The following is a 16,081-nucleotide window of genomic DNA, read 5'->3' on the forward strand; positions in this document are numbered from 1 at the left end:
GGGCTCTCTCAGGAGATCTTCCGGGCTCCCCTAGGTGTTGTGTCGGGCTCTCCCAGGCGATGCACAGGGCTCTGCGAGGCAATGTGCGCGGCTCTCTCAGGTTCTCAACCGGGCTCCCCTAGGTTTTGTGTGTGCTTCTCCAAGGCGATGCGCGGGGCTCTCTCAGGCGCTTGACCGGGCTCCCCTACGTGTTGTGTGGGCCTCTCCATGGCTATGCGTGGTGGTCTCTCAGGCGCTCAACCGGGCTCCCCTAGGTGTTGTGTGGGCCTCTCCATGGCTATGCGCGGGGTTCTCTCAGGCGATCGACCGGACTCCCCTACGTGTTGTGTGGGCCTCTCCATGGCTATGCGTGGTGGTCTCACAGGCGCTCAACCGGGCTCCCCTACGTGTTGTGTGGGCCTCTCCATGGCTATGCGCGGGGTTCTCTCAGGCCCTCCACCCGGCTTCCATAGGTGTTGTGTTGGCCTCTCCCAGGCGTTACGCGGGGCTCTCTCAGGAGCTCCACCAGGCACCCCTAGGTGTTCTGTGGCGCTCTCCCAAGTGATGCGCGGGGCTCTCTCAGGTGCTCCACCGGGCTCCCCTAGGTGTTGTGTGGGGCTCTCCCAGGCGATGCACAGGGCTCTGCGAGGCAATGTGCGCGGCTCTCTCACCCTGGGGATGCTCTCTCTCTCTCTGAGCTCTGTCCTCTACACTGAGTCAACACCAGGGATCATCTCCCGCTCCCAACTCCTCACCCCATTCACCTTCCATTCTTAAGATGTCCACCCCACCAGCCACCCAACGCACACTTCCTCTTTCGTTCTCTGTGAGGCTCACTGCTTCGGTGTCCTGGATAAAGTGCAGAAGCTTACACAGGAGGGTCAGCCCTTACCTGTGGTGGACGCAGAGTGCACCGGAATTCATGGAGTAGCCAGGAGGCCCGAGGGTGTGAGGACGTAGACCTGGACCAGTACAGGTTCTCCACTGATCAAGGGGTTCATCTGTGTTGCCCAACAAAGAAGAGTGGGTGTAATAAGAACTTCTGAAAAACACTATAGTCTTTCAATGTGTAGCTCAGGTTGGCTCTCCCCAAGCCCCTGCCAGGTTCTTGCTATGGGAGCCTGTCCCCCATGACAGAGCTTCCAGGTCAACCCTTCCGTGGCTGACGGGGGTTGCAGGTCTGAGGTCCTCCCGGAGAGGCTGTGCTCTATTGTGCCCAGGAGACACCTGCCGTTGTGCCTCAGTTGTGTGCCTCAGAGTGGCTGAGGATTGAGGATGGCGTCCTTCTCTGTGTCCTCACGTGTTCGTCCCTCTGTCCTAATCTTCTCTTCTCAAAGGGATGCCGGTCACATGGATAAGGACCCACCCTAAGGACCTCATCCTAACTCGATCTTCCACAAAGACCTGTTTCTGAGTAAGGTGCATCGCAGGTGGGGAGGGTCAGGGCTGCAAGTTCTGTTGGGGACTCCGTTCAGCCCCTAACGGCGGGTTTGCCTATGTGCCAGATTATAACCCGTTATCTTCATTGTCTTTTGACCCGTATCTCAGCGCTGTTTGGGCCCCGAGCCTTTGTCCAGTGGTCGTGCTGAACTCCTATCTGCTTTATGGCCCAGCAAGGATTTCGGGTCACCTGTACTTCCTGGCAACACCTGGCGTGGACATACCCCTCCTCTCGGAGCTCAGGGTTTAGTCTGTGCTGCTCGTCCCCACTGGCCATACGACGTGGACATGGGATGGGTTCCCTGGCTCCCCAGGGCCCTGGCTGCCTTTGGAACACACTTGTCAGTCCACTTTTCCACCCTAGGAACCCCGCACCAGCGACACCCTGGAGGGAAGAGAGCAGGTGACTATGGGCCCTGCTCTCTGCCTCCTGCCGCTGCCACCAGGAGGAGAGGCTATCAGTGCGAGGAGGGCCTGGCCTGGCCTGGCCTGGGGCCCTCTGCACTGTCTGTTTGCCAACATGGGTTATTGCAAGGGGACCTTCCAGCCTGTTCTCAGAACAGCTCCTGCAAACACTAAGGACTAGTTGGTGGCTCCCGATTTGTAATCAAAGGGTAACCAGGAGCACCCTTCCTTTTCCTGTTTATGATTGCCCCTGAAAGTAATAGCAAGGAACTTGAGGCTGTGGCAGCTACAACGTAGCCCTTCCATTCCAAGGACTCAGCACCACCCCCCCTCAGTGAAGGTCACTGAGTGAGACCAGCCAGGTCATTTTGGGGAAAACGTGACCAAATTTCTCTCAGTAATCACTGCTGTGGGTGACCAGTGAGTGGAGCAACTGGCTTGGACCTGATTGAGTGCTGAGAGCCGGCCGAGGCATTTGGTCAAACAAGCAGACATGTTTGTGTCCAAGGGAGCTATGGAACAGTTTAGTCCACTTCATGTGGGTGAGACACAACCCCCAAATCCTAGGATCTTTTCCCCTGGAAGCCTCACCCACTTGTTCCAGAGAAACCAGTTCCAGGAGATGGCATATCCATAGCCCTGCACTTTTGAAAGGGCTTGGGAAATTGGCCATAGGTAGCTCTGCAGAGCTTACCAGGTAGGCCCAGGTCAGGTGCCCTGGCATTGCCAATTTTAAGTTGAGTGTCTAAGTGTGTAGAATGCTATCTCCTCAGTCCCTGGCAGTGTTCTAGTTTTGCAGCCAAGTATAGGTGCTTTTACTCTCTCTCTCTCTCTCTCTCTCTCTCTTCTGAAAGATTTTACTTATTTATTTTTCAGAGAGAAGGAAGGAAATCGAGCACTTACAATGACATGGATGAACCTAGAAGACATGCTAAGTGAACTCAGACACAGAAGGACAAATACTGCATGATGTATATGCACATGCTCAAACTCATCAAGTTATACATATTAAAGATGTGCAGGTTTTGCATATCAATTATACTTCAATAAAGCTGTAAGAAGTTTATGAAAGAGATTTACAGGCACCCTGTGGGAAAGGAATACTTTCCCCCATGTGCTGAAATAAAAGGAAGTTTTATCTGCAGAGAGATGTCTGACCTAGAGAGAGATCTGGGAATACTTAGTGATATAAAGTCAAGCGCACAGATGGGAGCATTCAGAAAAACGTGTGAAGTGGGAGTAGTGCTGTGTGAAGGAAGAGATGAGGGAAGACTCTTTAAGAAAAGTGAAGAGGGAAAAATTTGCAGAAGCATCTGAGAACAACTGGAGAGGCAGATGGAGGATCCTGGAAGAAGCCGTGTCAGAAAGTAAGGTGACAAGAGGGTTTGGCTTTGGGTGGTGGGCACACAGTGCAATACACAGGTCTTGTATCATTGAAATGTACACGCGAAGCCTATATGATCCTATTTACTAGTGTTACCCCAGTAAATTTAATAAAAGTAAAAATGAAATAAAGTAAAAATTCAGTAAGGTGTAGGCAAAACAAGAGACTGCATGAGAATAGAGTTAGTGATGAACCAGTTCACACCAGAGGCCTGTGAGGGAAACTTCTGGGTTGGGTCCTGTGGCAGGGCAGGACACTGCGTAAAATCTACCACCCGAAACCGTCTGTCACCAAGGGCAAAGGAGACCCCAACAGGCCGAGGGACAAGATGTCCTCATATGCCTTCATTATACAAACTCACTGGGAAGAGCACACGGAGAAACAACACCCAGGCTCCTCCAGGAATTTCGCTGAATTCTCCAAGAAGTGTTCAGAGACATGGAAGACCATGTGTGCAAAAGAAAAGTCAAAGTTGGAAGATATGGCAAAGAGTGACAAAGCACACTGCGACAGGGAGAGGACAGATTTCTATCCTCCCCCAGTTGATACGGGGGAAAAAAGATCCCAGTGCTCTTACAAGGCCTCTATCTGCCTTCTTTCTAGTTTTCTGTGAGTATCACCTAGAGATAAAAGGTGGATTATCCAATGGAAATAATGAAAAAGAATTGGTTGAAATGTGGTCTGAGCAGTCAGCCAAAGATAAGCAGCTGTAAGAACAAAGCAGCTAAGCTGCAGGAGAAAATGTGAAAAGGATATTGCCGCACACCATGCCAAGGGCCAAAGTGAAGTGGGAATGAAGGGCCCTGGCAGACCCACAGGTTTAAAGAAGAAGGAACCAGAGGATGAAGCGAAGTAAGAAGAGAAAGATGATGGAAAGGATGAAGATGAAGAATAAATGACTGTCCTGTACAGATGTGCCTGGAGTATTATGTGTTTTCTCAGGCAATTGTTTTGCTGAGAATGTAAAATCAAGCACAGCTTCATATTAGTTTCAGTAGAAAACCTGCATAAATTTTGGTATAGCTTGTAAGATTATTTGTAGGGGAAAGACATTTGAAAAAAATGCAGGTTGCACCCTGTCTGGTGTGGCTTAGTGGATTGAGCACTGGCCTGCAAACTGAAAGGTCACCTGTTCGATTCGCAGTCGAGGCACATGCCTGGGTTGTGGGCCAGGTCCCCCATTGGGGGTGTGCGAGAGGCAAAGGATCAATGTTTCTCTCACCCATTGGTGTTTTCCTGCCCCTCATTCTTCCTCCCTTCCCCTCTCTCTACAATAAACAAATCAATATAATCTTTAAAATAACAAAAATGCAGATTATAGCTTTCTGAGGGACTATTAAATACAGTTAGATTTTAAGGCTTCTGATGTTAATTTAAGTGTTTCCAATTATTGAGTGTTTTTTCTAATTTCTTTTTTCTTTACTTTTAAAATTATATTTTATTGTTTATGCTATTACAGTTCTCCCAAATTTTTGCCACCTGTCCCCTCCACCCCACCACACAGACTCCTTCAGAAAATCCCCACACTGTTGTCCAAGTCCATTGGTCCCACATACATCTTCTTTAGTTACTCTATTTCCTGTGCTATACTTTATATGTCCATGACTGTTCTGTAACTACCAATTTGCACTTCATAATTCCCTCACCTTTTCCAGCCAACACCCATAATGCCCCCACCCCCTTTCCATCCCTTCCATCTGGCAACCATCAAAACGTTCTCTCTATCTATGTTCTCTTTCTGTTCTGCTTGTTTGCTTACTTTGTTTCTTAGGTTCAATTGTTGATAGATATGTTGTTATTGTTTCTTTTTTCTTCTTGCTGTTCTGATGGTGTGTTTGTGTGTGTGTGTGTGTTTATTTGTTTGGCTTTTGCTTCCTTGCATTCCAAATCATTGATTTGATCTCAGCTTCATCCACTCAACTGTTGCTTCAATGTAAATTGTTCTTTGTTTCAATTAGTGTATCCTTCAGTCCCGACTGGATCTTTTCTACGCTGTTGAGGTTTTCACTAAGCTCCTTGAGCCTCCTTATAACCAACGTTTTGAATTCTGCACCTGATAGACTGCTTTTCTCTATTTAGTTTCGTTTTCCTTTTCCTCGAGTTTTGTCCTCTTCTTTCATTTGGGGCACGTTTCTTTGTCTGTTCTTTTTGGCAGCTTTCCTGTGTTTGTTTTTATGTGTTAGGCATAGCTACTATGTCTCCCAGGCTTGATGGAGTGGCTTAATATAGTAGGTGTCCTATTGGGTCCAGTGGCACGTCCTCCCCTATTACCCAAGCTGGGTACTCAAGGTACATCCACTGTGTGGGCTGTGTACACCCTACTGTTGTAGTTGAACGTTGATTGGTGTTGGCACGTCCAGCGTCAGCCACTGCCTGTGTTCTGTCTGGGGCCACACAACACTTGCCACAAAGTGATCTGCAGATGGTTGCTACTTGTGCTGGGCTTGGAGGTGACCAGTGGAGGCCAAGCAGTGAACAAAGGCTGACTGTTGCTAATGCCGGGCCTGGGGCAACTTAGCAAGAGGTATGGGGCTCACTGAGGCCAGATGCTGCTTGTTTGAGAGAATATAAAAAAGTCTGAAGCGTGAGCCAAGATAAGCCACTCATAAGGGCAAGCCATTGGAGACAGCTTGGTGGGCCTAAAAGTTGGGTGGTGCAGGTCCTCACAGAACAACCAGTGCGGGGCGACAGTGTTAGCCAGGCTGGTGGAGTCTCAGATATGGTCCCCATCTGCCAGCTCTGTCACTCTGTTGGGGGAGGGTTCAGAAAAGAAAAAAACAGCCTCCGCCAGTACTTTTGTGTGGGAGGAAGCTGACTCCCGCTCTCACCCTGACGCTGGATAATTCTATTCCTTCCCATATGTCTCTGATGCCTTTCAATCTGCTGAAGGTCAGAGGGAGGAAGTTCGAGTAAGTCTGTGCATGGGTCATTTAGGAGGAACTTCCTGGGACTCCAGAAGTTTCTCTCTTCCACACCTCAATCCCTGCTGGTTTTTACAGCCAGAGTCACAGGGACTTTGCTTCTTGACACTGGAATCCAGGGCCAGGGCAGGGGGACTGGTTTGGCGCTAGGACCCCTTGTTCCTGAGATATCCCTCCCAATTCTTATCTGCTACATGTGGATGTGGAATTAGCCTGTTCCTGGTTTGTTACCCTTGCTACCAGTCTTGATGTGATTTCTTCTTTAATTTCATAATTGTAGGACTTCCACTCAGCTCAATTTCTGATGGTTGTGAATGATGGTTGTTCTATAGTTTAGTTGTAATTTTGATGTACTTTGGATGTGATTGTGAGAGGAGGCAAACCAGTTTCTCTCCATTGCCATCTTGACCACATTTCATCTTTGTTCTTCCTGTAACATCAACAGAGCTGCTCCAGTTACAATGACTCTTCTCACGCTATCCATAGCACTTCAGGATGAGGTTTCCAGCTATGTGCTTGTCTCGAAACTTATGTTTGACTGCTTTTTGGAACATGCCCATCTTCTTTAATTTCTTGATTTGAGTATAGGGGCACAGTAAATTCATAGGAATTAGTATCAATGGTAAGTTTTGGGCTTTTTAGAATGTTGCATTGTGTTTAAAAAATGGTAATAAAATTATGTATATTAGCCCTGACCGATGTGGCTCAGTGGGTGGGCAATGTTCTGAAAAGTGGAAGGTTGCCAATGCCATTCCTGGTCAAGACACACGCCTAGGTTGTGGGTTCAGTCACTGGCCAGTGCGTGTACAAGATGCAACCTATTGATGTTTCTCTCTCACACCAATATTTCTTTCCCTCTCTTTGTCCTTCCCTTCCTCCCTCTCTCTATAAATATATATATATATATATATGTACATATATATTTTATAAAATAATATACATAAAAAAGAAAGGTGTATAGCAAGTTTCAAGGTGAGAAAGTGCCAATGGTACTCGAGGCTGCAGAGATCCCAAGGCGAAAGCCTAAATAGAATCTATTGAAGGATTAGCTGTAAAGTTAATTATGGTGATGACTGCACATTTCCGTGAATTCACTAGAATCATTGACTTGTGCACTGGAAATGGGTGAATTTAATTCATTTTATGGTATGTAATTTATACCTCCAAAAAGTTGCTTAATGTCATTTTTAATTTAAAAAACTTGCAAATTCTGTAGCACTTTAATAACTACATGGAAAAAATGTCTCCGAACACATAATGCATTCTGTTAAACTGATAACCTAAAAATATACAGGCAAAATATAAACGCCTTTAGAATATGATATAGGAGAACAACTTCACGCCCTCAGGTTCAGAAAAGCATAATTATCTAGCAAGGAACAACCTCATAATCGTGTTTCTTCAACTAGGGAGAAGAAATGGAGCAAAGGCCACAAACAAATCATTCCCGGCGAAGGAAAATAAATGTGATAGGATTCCCAGTTTACACAGAACGTGGAGTGAAACAAAGTCCCTCTGTGTGGCCTCACCAGAAGCAAAAGCTGGTCTTCATCCGCAACAACAGATTCACAGTGGAGACCACAGACTACAGCTAAGTAATATAGACACTGTGCCTTTGTAGAACATCCTCATCTATATAGTCAAAGCTTAACAGGTGTCAACATCTGAACTCTTTACTGGTGGCTTTAAGGCAAAATGGGTAAGATGGGTCTCAAAATCTACCAAAGGAAGGACACATTGCCCTGAATAACTAAATCATAATAAATTCTAAAATTATCCTAACAGAAGTAACAAACAACAACCTTGCAAGAGTAAGATTGGAAGAAAGCTCACTTCAATAAGTGGCGGGCAGTGATGGGGTAAAAAGAACAGAGCAAACAATCTGAGTAAATCTCAGAGAAGGAAGTTCAGAAGGTTGTTGGTCTAGAAGCATGGCTGAAGGAAAAGGTGGAAGGATGTGGAAGGAGCTAAGAAGGAAAAGATAAGCGCCAACGAAGGAGCAGGGTACTCAGTTTGCACTTCACTTTCATAAGCAGTACTGCAAGCAGAGGTTAGAAATGCCTCTGTGAATACACACAGGCTGTCTTTTCAGAGTAAGACATACTTACTGGCCCTTGTCTACTAATCAAAGTCTACGTACCTTAAAATCTCAAGTCCAAGTTTAAAATCCCTGACCTCTCCAGGCAGAGCTCGGCTCCTCCCCACACAGCTAGGCAAACTTTGAAATATCACGATTAGCCTTCATCACATCACACTGAATGAACTTTATGTGTTTATGTCTCTTCTCCTACTAGACTGGAAGCTCCTTCTGACAAGGACAGTATATCATTTCACGCTAGCATCTATTACAGACCCCAGCACAAAGGAGGTGCTCAGGAAATACTTGCTGCACGAATGACCGGGACTACACTGAGAAATGGTGGCTATAACAGGCAGCAGAGAGCAGTCAGAGGAAAAATCAAACAGAGTGAAACCATTGAGGAAACTGCTACAAAATTCCAGGGTAGAAGTAATGAGGAGCTGACCCCAGACAATGACTGGAAAACAAGAAAAGTGACTCAAAGACATGGATGACAACAAAGAGAAGTAGATGATGATGACAAGGGTCAAAGTCTTTGTTCCTGGAAAACCACTTATTCAAAATTTGTTGGGAATTTCCTTGGTGTAATATACTATAATAGGCATTAGGAATGCACTAATACTTGAAAGTAAAATTTAAAATGACCTCGATTTTTTAAATAGTATTGCCAATCAGGTCTCTAAGGAATTAAATTTAGAAGAAAAAGTAGTGGGATATTTTAAAGGAAATGAGCTTTGCACAGCAAACTATGGTCACTGATTATTAAAGTAACCAGAAATTGAAGTAACTCTCAGCCTTTGAGAAACTGACTAATGGTACATGTCTCCTAAGCTTCCCTACTCAGACTCATGGAGTCTCTGGCAGCTGGGCTATAGCATGGGGAGATATGACACCCCAACTGCCCAGGACACTAGCTAATTTTCTCTGCCCAAGAACGCTGCAGCTGCCTACTGTAGGCTTTCCATGTAGGAGTAGAACTTCCAGGCACACCTCTGGGCGGGTGTGACCGACCCCTGCGGCCCCTTGACCGACTGTCTGTGTCATTGAGGTGCATAGGTGTGAAACCGTGATGGTCCTCACATGTAAACGTGTATACAAGCATATGCCAGATATATCGTGGTTTTGTACCGTGGCAGCCACATACAGTGAACGTCACAATAAAGTGAGTGACCTACATTTTTTCATTTCTAGGTGCTTATAAAAATTATATTTACAATATGCTGTAGTTTGCTAAGTGTCAAATAACAGTGTGTCTAAGAGTGATGTATATGCCTTAGTATAAATATGCTTTATTGCAAAAAATGCTAACCACCATCCGAGCCTTCAGCAAGTCATAATCTTTTTGATGGTGGAGGCTCTTTCTTTGACGTTGATGGCTGCTGGCTGATCAGGTGGTGACTGCTGAAGGCCGCGGTGGCTATAGAAGTTTCTTAAGATACAACCATAACGTTCTTCTCTGCATCCACTGACTCTTCCTTTCGTGAACAGTTTCCCTGTAGCGTAAGATTCTGTTTCACAGTGTTTTACCCACAAGAGAACTTCTTTGAACATGAGTCAATCCTCTCAAACCTGCTGCTGCTTTATTCGCTAAGTTGGTGTAATATTCTAACATCCTTGCCTTCATTTCAGCAATCTTCACAGCCTCTTCACTAGTAGATTCCATCTCAAGAATAGAAACTCTTTGCTAATCTATAAGAAAGAACTCCTCGTCTGTTGAAGTTTTATCATGAAATTGTAGCAATTCACTCACATCTTTAGGCCTGACTTCTGGTTGTAATTCTCTTGCTGTTTCCACCACACTTGCAGTTACGTCCTCCACTGAAGTGCTGAACCCTCAAAGTCACCCGAGAGTCTTAGAATCAAGTTCTCCCAAACTCCTGTTAATGTTGCTATTTTGACTTCTTTTCTTGAACCATGAAGGTTCTTAATGACAGCTAGAATGGTGAATTTTGTCCAGAAGGTTTCGATTGACTTTGCCGAGACCCGTCAGAGGTATCCTATGGCAGCTAAAGCCTTACGAAATCTGTTTGTGAAATACTAAGACTTGAGAGTTGAAATTGCTCCTTGACCCATGGGTACAGAATGGGTGTTGTGTTAGTAGGCATGAAGACGACATTCCTAAGAGCTTTTGGATGACCAGGTGCACTTTCAATAAAAGAAATATTTTCTCCTGAGCTGTAGTTCTCAACATGGGCTTGAGAAAGATGTGCTCTCATTCAGGCTTTATTGGTCATCTATAGAGCACAGGTGAAGTAGATTTAGCATATTCTCAAGGGCCCGAGGATTTTCCAAATGGTAGATGATCAAAGCTTGGACTTAAAGTCACTGGCTACATGAGCCCCTAATAAGAGGCTCAGCCTATACTTGGAAGCTTTGAAGCCAGGCATTGATCTTCTCCTGTCTAGCTATAAAAGTCCCAATATAGAGCCTATTTGATCTCCACCAAAAATCTATTGTTTAACATAATCCCCTTCCATGGTTATCTTAAAGACCCCAAACAGCCACAGCAATCTTGAGGAAGAAGAATACAGGAGGAGGAATCACAATACTTGATATCAAACTATACTACAAGGCCATGGTAATCAGAATAGTTCTGGTGCTGGTGTACGAACAGACATATAGATCAATGGATCAGAATAGAGAGCCCAGAATTAAACCCAGGTCTATATGGTCAACTAATATCTGACAAAGGGGGAAGGAACATACGATGGGGTGAAAAGAGCCTCTTCAACAACTGGTGCTGGGAGAACTGGACGGGGACATGCAAAAAAATGAAACTAGACCACCAACTTACACCATACACCAGAATCAACTCAAGATGGATCAAAGACTTAAATGCAAGCTGTGACACCGTACAAGTCCTAGAGGAAAACATAGGCAGGAAAAATTTAGATATCCCACATAGCAATATGTTCACCAATAGATCTCCTAAGGCAAGGGAAATAAAGAAAAGAATAAACAAATGGGATTACATCAAACTAAAGAGTTTCTGCTCAGCAAGAGAAAACATCAGCAAGACGAAAAGGGAACCAACTGTATGGGAAAACATACAGCAATTCAAAAGAACCTATGCACCCCTGTGGTCATAGCAGCACTATTTACAATAGCCAAGTGCTGGAAACCACCTAAGTGCCCATCTGTAGGTGAATGGATCAGAAATCTGTGGTACATTTACACAACGGAATACTATGCAGCAGAAAGAAAGAACTCCCACCATTTGCTACAACATGGGAGAGATTAGAGAGGATTATGCTTAGCGAAATAAGCCAGGCAACGAAAGACAAATACCGTAGGGATATCACCTGATACAGGAGACTAATGAACAACACAAACAAGAGAGCAAACTAGAGCCAGAGCCGAGTAAACGAGGAGCTGACTAACAGTTACAAGGTGGGAAGGGGGAGGGAGAAAAGGAGGGTAAGAACGGGAAGGGTCTAGTTGAGGAACATGTCGAAATGACCCACGGACATGTACAACGAGGTGGTGATGGACTGTGGGAGAAGGGGCGGGCCTGGGGGAAGCAATGGGGAAAAAAGTGGGACAACTGTAATATAAAGCAATTTAAAAAGACGATTGTTTAAAAATAATAAATAAATAAAACAGTGGTCTTAGCTGGATAACCTACTACAGCTCCTGGCTGCTTCAATGTGCACTTTGATGTTAAGGAGACGGCTTCTTTCCTTAAACCTGATGAGCCAAACTCTGCTAGCTTCTGCCTTTCTTCTGAAGCTTCATTGAAGGTAATTTGGGCTCTGCTCTGGGTTAGGCTTTGGCTTAAGAGAATGTTGTGGCTAGTTTGATCTTCAGGCCATCATAACTTTCTCCTTATCAGCAATAAGGCTGTTTTGCTTTCTTATCATTTGTGTGTTCACTGGGGTAGCACTTTTCCTTTTCCTCGAGAACTTCTGCTTTGCCTTCACAGCTTGGCTAATTTTTTGGTGGAGGAGGCCTAGCATTTAGCCTGTCTTGGCTTTTGACATGCCTTTTTTGCTAAGGTCAATTAATCCGAGCTTCTGATTTCAGCTAAGAGACCTGTCACTCTCTCTTTCGTTCGAACACTTAGACGTCATTGTCAGGTTATTTATTGGCATAAATTCAACATTGCTGTGTCTTGGGAAGTAACGAGGCTAAACATGGGACAGTCGGTGAAACAGTCAGAACACACACAACATTTATCAAGTAAGTGTGTGGTTTTATATGAGTAGAGTTTGTGGCCCTGAAAGAATTACAGTAGTTACCTCAGAGATCACTGATTACAGATCACAATAACAAATACAGTAACTATGAAAACATTTGAAATAGTGTGTGAGCAATATGTGATGCAGAGACAAAAAGTGAGCAAATGCTATTGGAAAAACAGTGCTGAGAGACTTGCTCAGGACACAAGTTTGCCACACTCTTTCACTTTATACAGAAAAATGCAGTATCTGTGAAGGTCAATAAAGCAGAGTGCAATGAGATGAGGTGATGTCTGCACTTAATTTCAGTTTGAACGCCAGGGTTCTTGGAACTGCACAGTAATGATTTTAACGTTGATGAGGAAAAATCAATATGTGAAGAAACTGTCACAATAAAATAAAAAATCTTCAGAGGTGGGGCTCGCCTACCAGATATCCAAGGTAGCTGAATAAAGCCCTGTCACCCAAACAGCACTGTGCTGCTGTGGGACATGGAGAGCTGAGACAGACACCTGTGTCTGGAGGCAGAAGTGAGCCAGGTGTCACCAGGAACTGGGAGTGTCAGGAGGGGTGGCCTTTCATTTTACAAGGAAGGCCAACATGCTGGCCAATAGTGATGTTGCGACCCTATAACCTTAGCTCCTAGCTCAGTGAATGAGAAAATAAATTCAAGATGACTTGGAAATAAAAATATAAAGAAAGCAAATAAGAATGTTGAACTCAGCAAGGACTATGGAGGTTATTTGTATAACCTTGGAGTAAGAAACACTGTTCAAAGGAAGATGTGAAGTATGGAGGTATTTTTCTCATCTCAGAGTAAGAAAGACTATTTAAAGCAAGGCAGTTTAGGAAGAGAATAGAGCTAATTCCCAAATAAAAGAACTCTGGTAGTGTTACAATTGCCCTACATGCAGATGACGTCGGGCTGTGATCTGTTTACTGTGAAGACAAATGAAATACAAAAGATTAATAGAAGTTGTTGACATTGAGCTTGTGTTACCCGAAATTCCAGTCCATTGGTAGCTGATTTTGAACAGTACCTCAGAGGCTCCTGGGCCCAGGGAAAGGACCTCACTGTGGGGACAGCACGCATCCCCCCAACTCTGGTGCCCTGTGCTCCTGTGTTTTCCCATCTCCCTTCTGCAAACAACTGGCAGTGGGATTGCTGGTTCATGGGCTTTCCAGGTGGGGTAATTTTACTTTCCCACTAGCAATGTGGGAGGCTTCCAATCTCCCAGAGCTTCGCCAACGCTTGGTACTGTTGGCCCTTTTGATTTGAGCCTCTCCTGGTCTATAGTGGCACCGCCCGCTGTCCATCTGCATCCCCCTCGTGCAAGGTCATTGGTCATCCTTTCACGTGCTCATTAGCCACCCACAGCAGTGAACAGTCTGTTCAAATCTTCTGCCCATGTCAAAAACGTGGTCATTTTTCTCACAATTGAGTTTAGAAACTTCTTTATGTGTTCTGGATACCAGTATAGATTGGTAACTACTTTATTTCTGTCTGTGGCTTCTGTTTTCATTTTTCTAAGGGGAACCTTTGGCGGGGCCTGTGTTTGTAGCGTTGATGAGGAGCAGCTCAAGCAACGGACCTCAGGGAGTCAGCCCTGCTGGCATGACCCCAAGCAGCGTGAGTGTAGAAATGATGCAACACAAGCATGCTCATCTCACACACCGACAGAGACATGCACGGCATCACACACATACCGTGTTCATTTACACACACAGAGGACCATGCCCACACAGAAGCAAAATTCTCTGACTGAGTGGTCCTAGCCACAAGGTGACCTTGGGATTGAATAACAGGAAGGAGGCAGCACGGGGGCATCAGTACCTGTGGTTTTCCTTGTTGTAAGGGACCTCACAGTGCTCCTCTGTGAGGCACCTGGCCTCTGTTGTTCACGGCCTGTGTGTCGTACTCATAGGTGCTCAACCCTTTTGACACTAAAAAGGAGAAAGAAGACAAAGCGCAGTTACAAACCATCCACTGTGCCCATGACTCAGCCCCTCAAGGCTCCACCTCAGGGTGTCAGGGGATGGATCCTCATCCACAATACTGGGGAGCTGCTGGATGGCTACTCCAGGGCCCACCTGGCCCTGGGGCAGCAGCCAGCAGCTGCTCACACACAGCCGAGGCTTGTTCCGCCCATTCCCTCAGGGGCCGCACTGCCTAGCTCACAGCCCATGAAGTGAACATGGACCTCTGACTAGTGCTGTGCGCCGCATGCTATTTATTGAGCTGAGACGCTGGCACCACCGTGCGGCAGGGATGCTCGCCCAGGTCCGGGAGCTCCATGGAGCTGAACCTCAACCTCTTCCCTGGGCAGTCTTCATAAGTGCTTTGGCTTGGGTTGTGTTTGGACCTGACTTATCTTTCTCCGTTAACTCCATTGGCTCTCAGTGCGTTCTTCCGCATTGACGCTGAACGTGAGTCACTGTGGCAGGATATATGCTTGCACTTGTGTATATTCCAGTGGAAATATTCATCCCTTTGCGTGGGTTTCCCCAATTACCATCAAAATCAGCTTGTAGGCATGCCCTGTGTGTCTCCCAGAGCTCACACTTATTGGGAGTATGTTTTACGTAAAACATTTAACTCTGACATAATGATAAAGTAGGGAAGGCGCAGCACAGAACTTGAAACTTCACAGGTGAGGACCTTAGAAGCCAGAGTGCGAAGTGCTTGCATTAAAAGGAGGCCCACCAGTTTTTTCCTCCAACATCAGCTAGAGGTAATTTATAGAATCCTGCTCTTCCTCAATATCGCCCATGACGCTTCCTCTTCCATTTTCCATGAACGAGGTTTTCTTGACACCTCTGCCTGGGCACTCTCCACGTCGCCCACATCCCTAGGGGTTCTCAGCCTCGCCAACAATTTCATTCACTCCCACTTATGTTCTGAAGGTTCATCAGGATGTTCCTGTCAGAAACTTCAAAATGAGCATCCAACTGCCAACAGCTTCCCACGTGTTCCCAGGAGTGCCCACCGCCGGGCATCCTTCCTTGCCTTGTGTACTCCATCCTCGTCCTTCGGAGTGGGGCTTGTCCTAGCGACTTTCAGAAAAGGCAATGGGCCGTCCCTTCCATGATTGGGCCAGAGGGGCTTCTTCCGTCCTGCTGCCCTCTCTCTCAGCCTCATTTGGTCACTGCCATGTTCCCAGATTCTCGACATGTGGGGACAGGCACGGGACAAGGATCGGATGGAAGCCACTGGCCAACAACTCACAAGGGCTGACCCTGCCGACAACCTGATGGTGAGCCCTGAGTGGGTCCTACCCAGGCAGATGCGACCAGAGGCCCCACTAGCACCATGACAGAGCCTCACCAACCATCCATGGCCAAAGGACCCAGCTCAGCTCTGCTGGACTCCTGACTCACAGCACTGGGAGGTAATAATGTGTGTGTTTTTCGGTGGCTGCGATTTACTGTAAATAATGTCCCAGCTCTCCTGGGTGCCCCACTTGCAATGAGCGTGGCACCAATACCCTCTTGGCTACTCAAACTGAAGTCCCCAGGTGGCCATCCTGTACATGTTCAGTTCTCTTGTCCCTGTAAACTAATCACCTGTGTCCTGAATGGCTGCTGCAGGTGCCAGGCGTAGCTTGCCTGCCCAGTGTGTACCTCCAGGCTACTGCACACCCTGCTAAGGGGCGCTCTTTTCAAAATGTGTCCTTGACCCCATCCCCCATCTGCT

At 46.1% G+C, this 16,081-nt stretch overlaps 1 long non-coding RNA gene across 3 annotated transcripts in view; it reads left to right on the plus strand.

Moving 5' to 3' along the window:
* Positions 1-9,385, plus strand: part of LOC150002000 (uncharacterized) — a 127,648-nt gene extending 118,263 nt beyond the window's left edge. Inside the window, exons 1-3 of one of the 3 annotated variants that reach the window (XR_016513077.1) lie at positions 3,080-3,191; positions 7,539-7,724; positions 8,424-9,385. This is a non-coding gene — a long non-coding RNA (uncharacterized LOC150002000). Of the gene's footprint in view, positions 1-3,079; positions 3,192-7,538 lie in introns of those variants that run through there. The other 2 variants (XR_016513075.1, XR_016513076.1) reach the window with 2 other exon arrangements.
* Positions 9,386-16,081: the final 6,696 nt, after the last annotated feature.

The sequence above is a fragment of the Furipterus horrens genome, unplaced genomic scaffold (assembly GCF_987537825.1).
Source record: "Furipterus horrens unplaced genomic scaffold, mFurHor1.1.pri manual_scaffold_9, whole genome shotgun sequence".
NCBI classification, from domain to species: Eukaryota; Metazoa; Chordata; class Mammalia; order Chiroptera; family Furipteridae; genus Furipterus; species Furipterus horrens.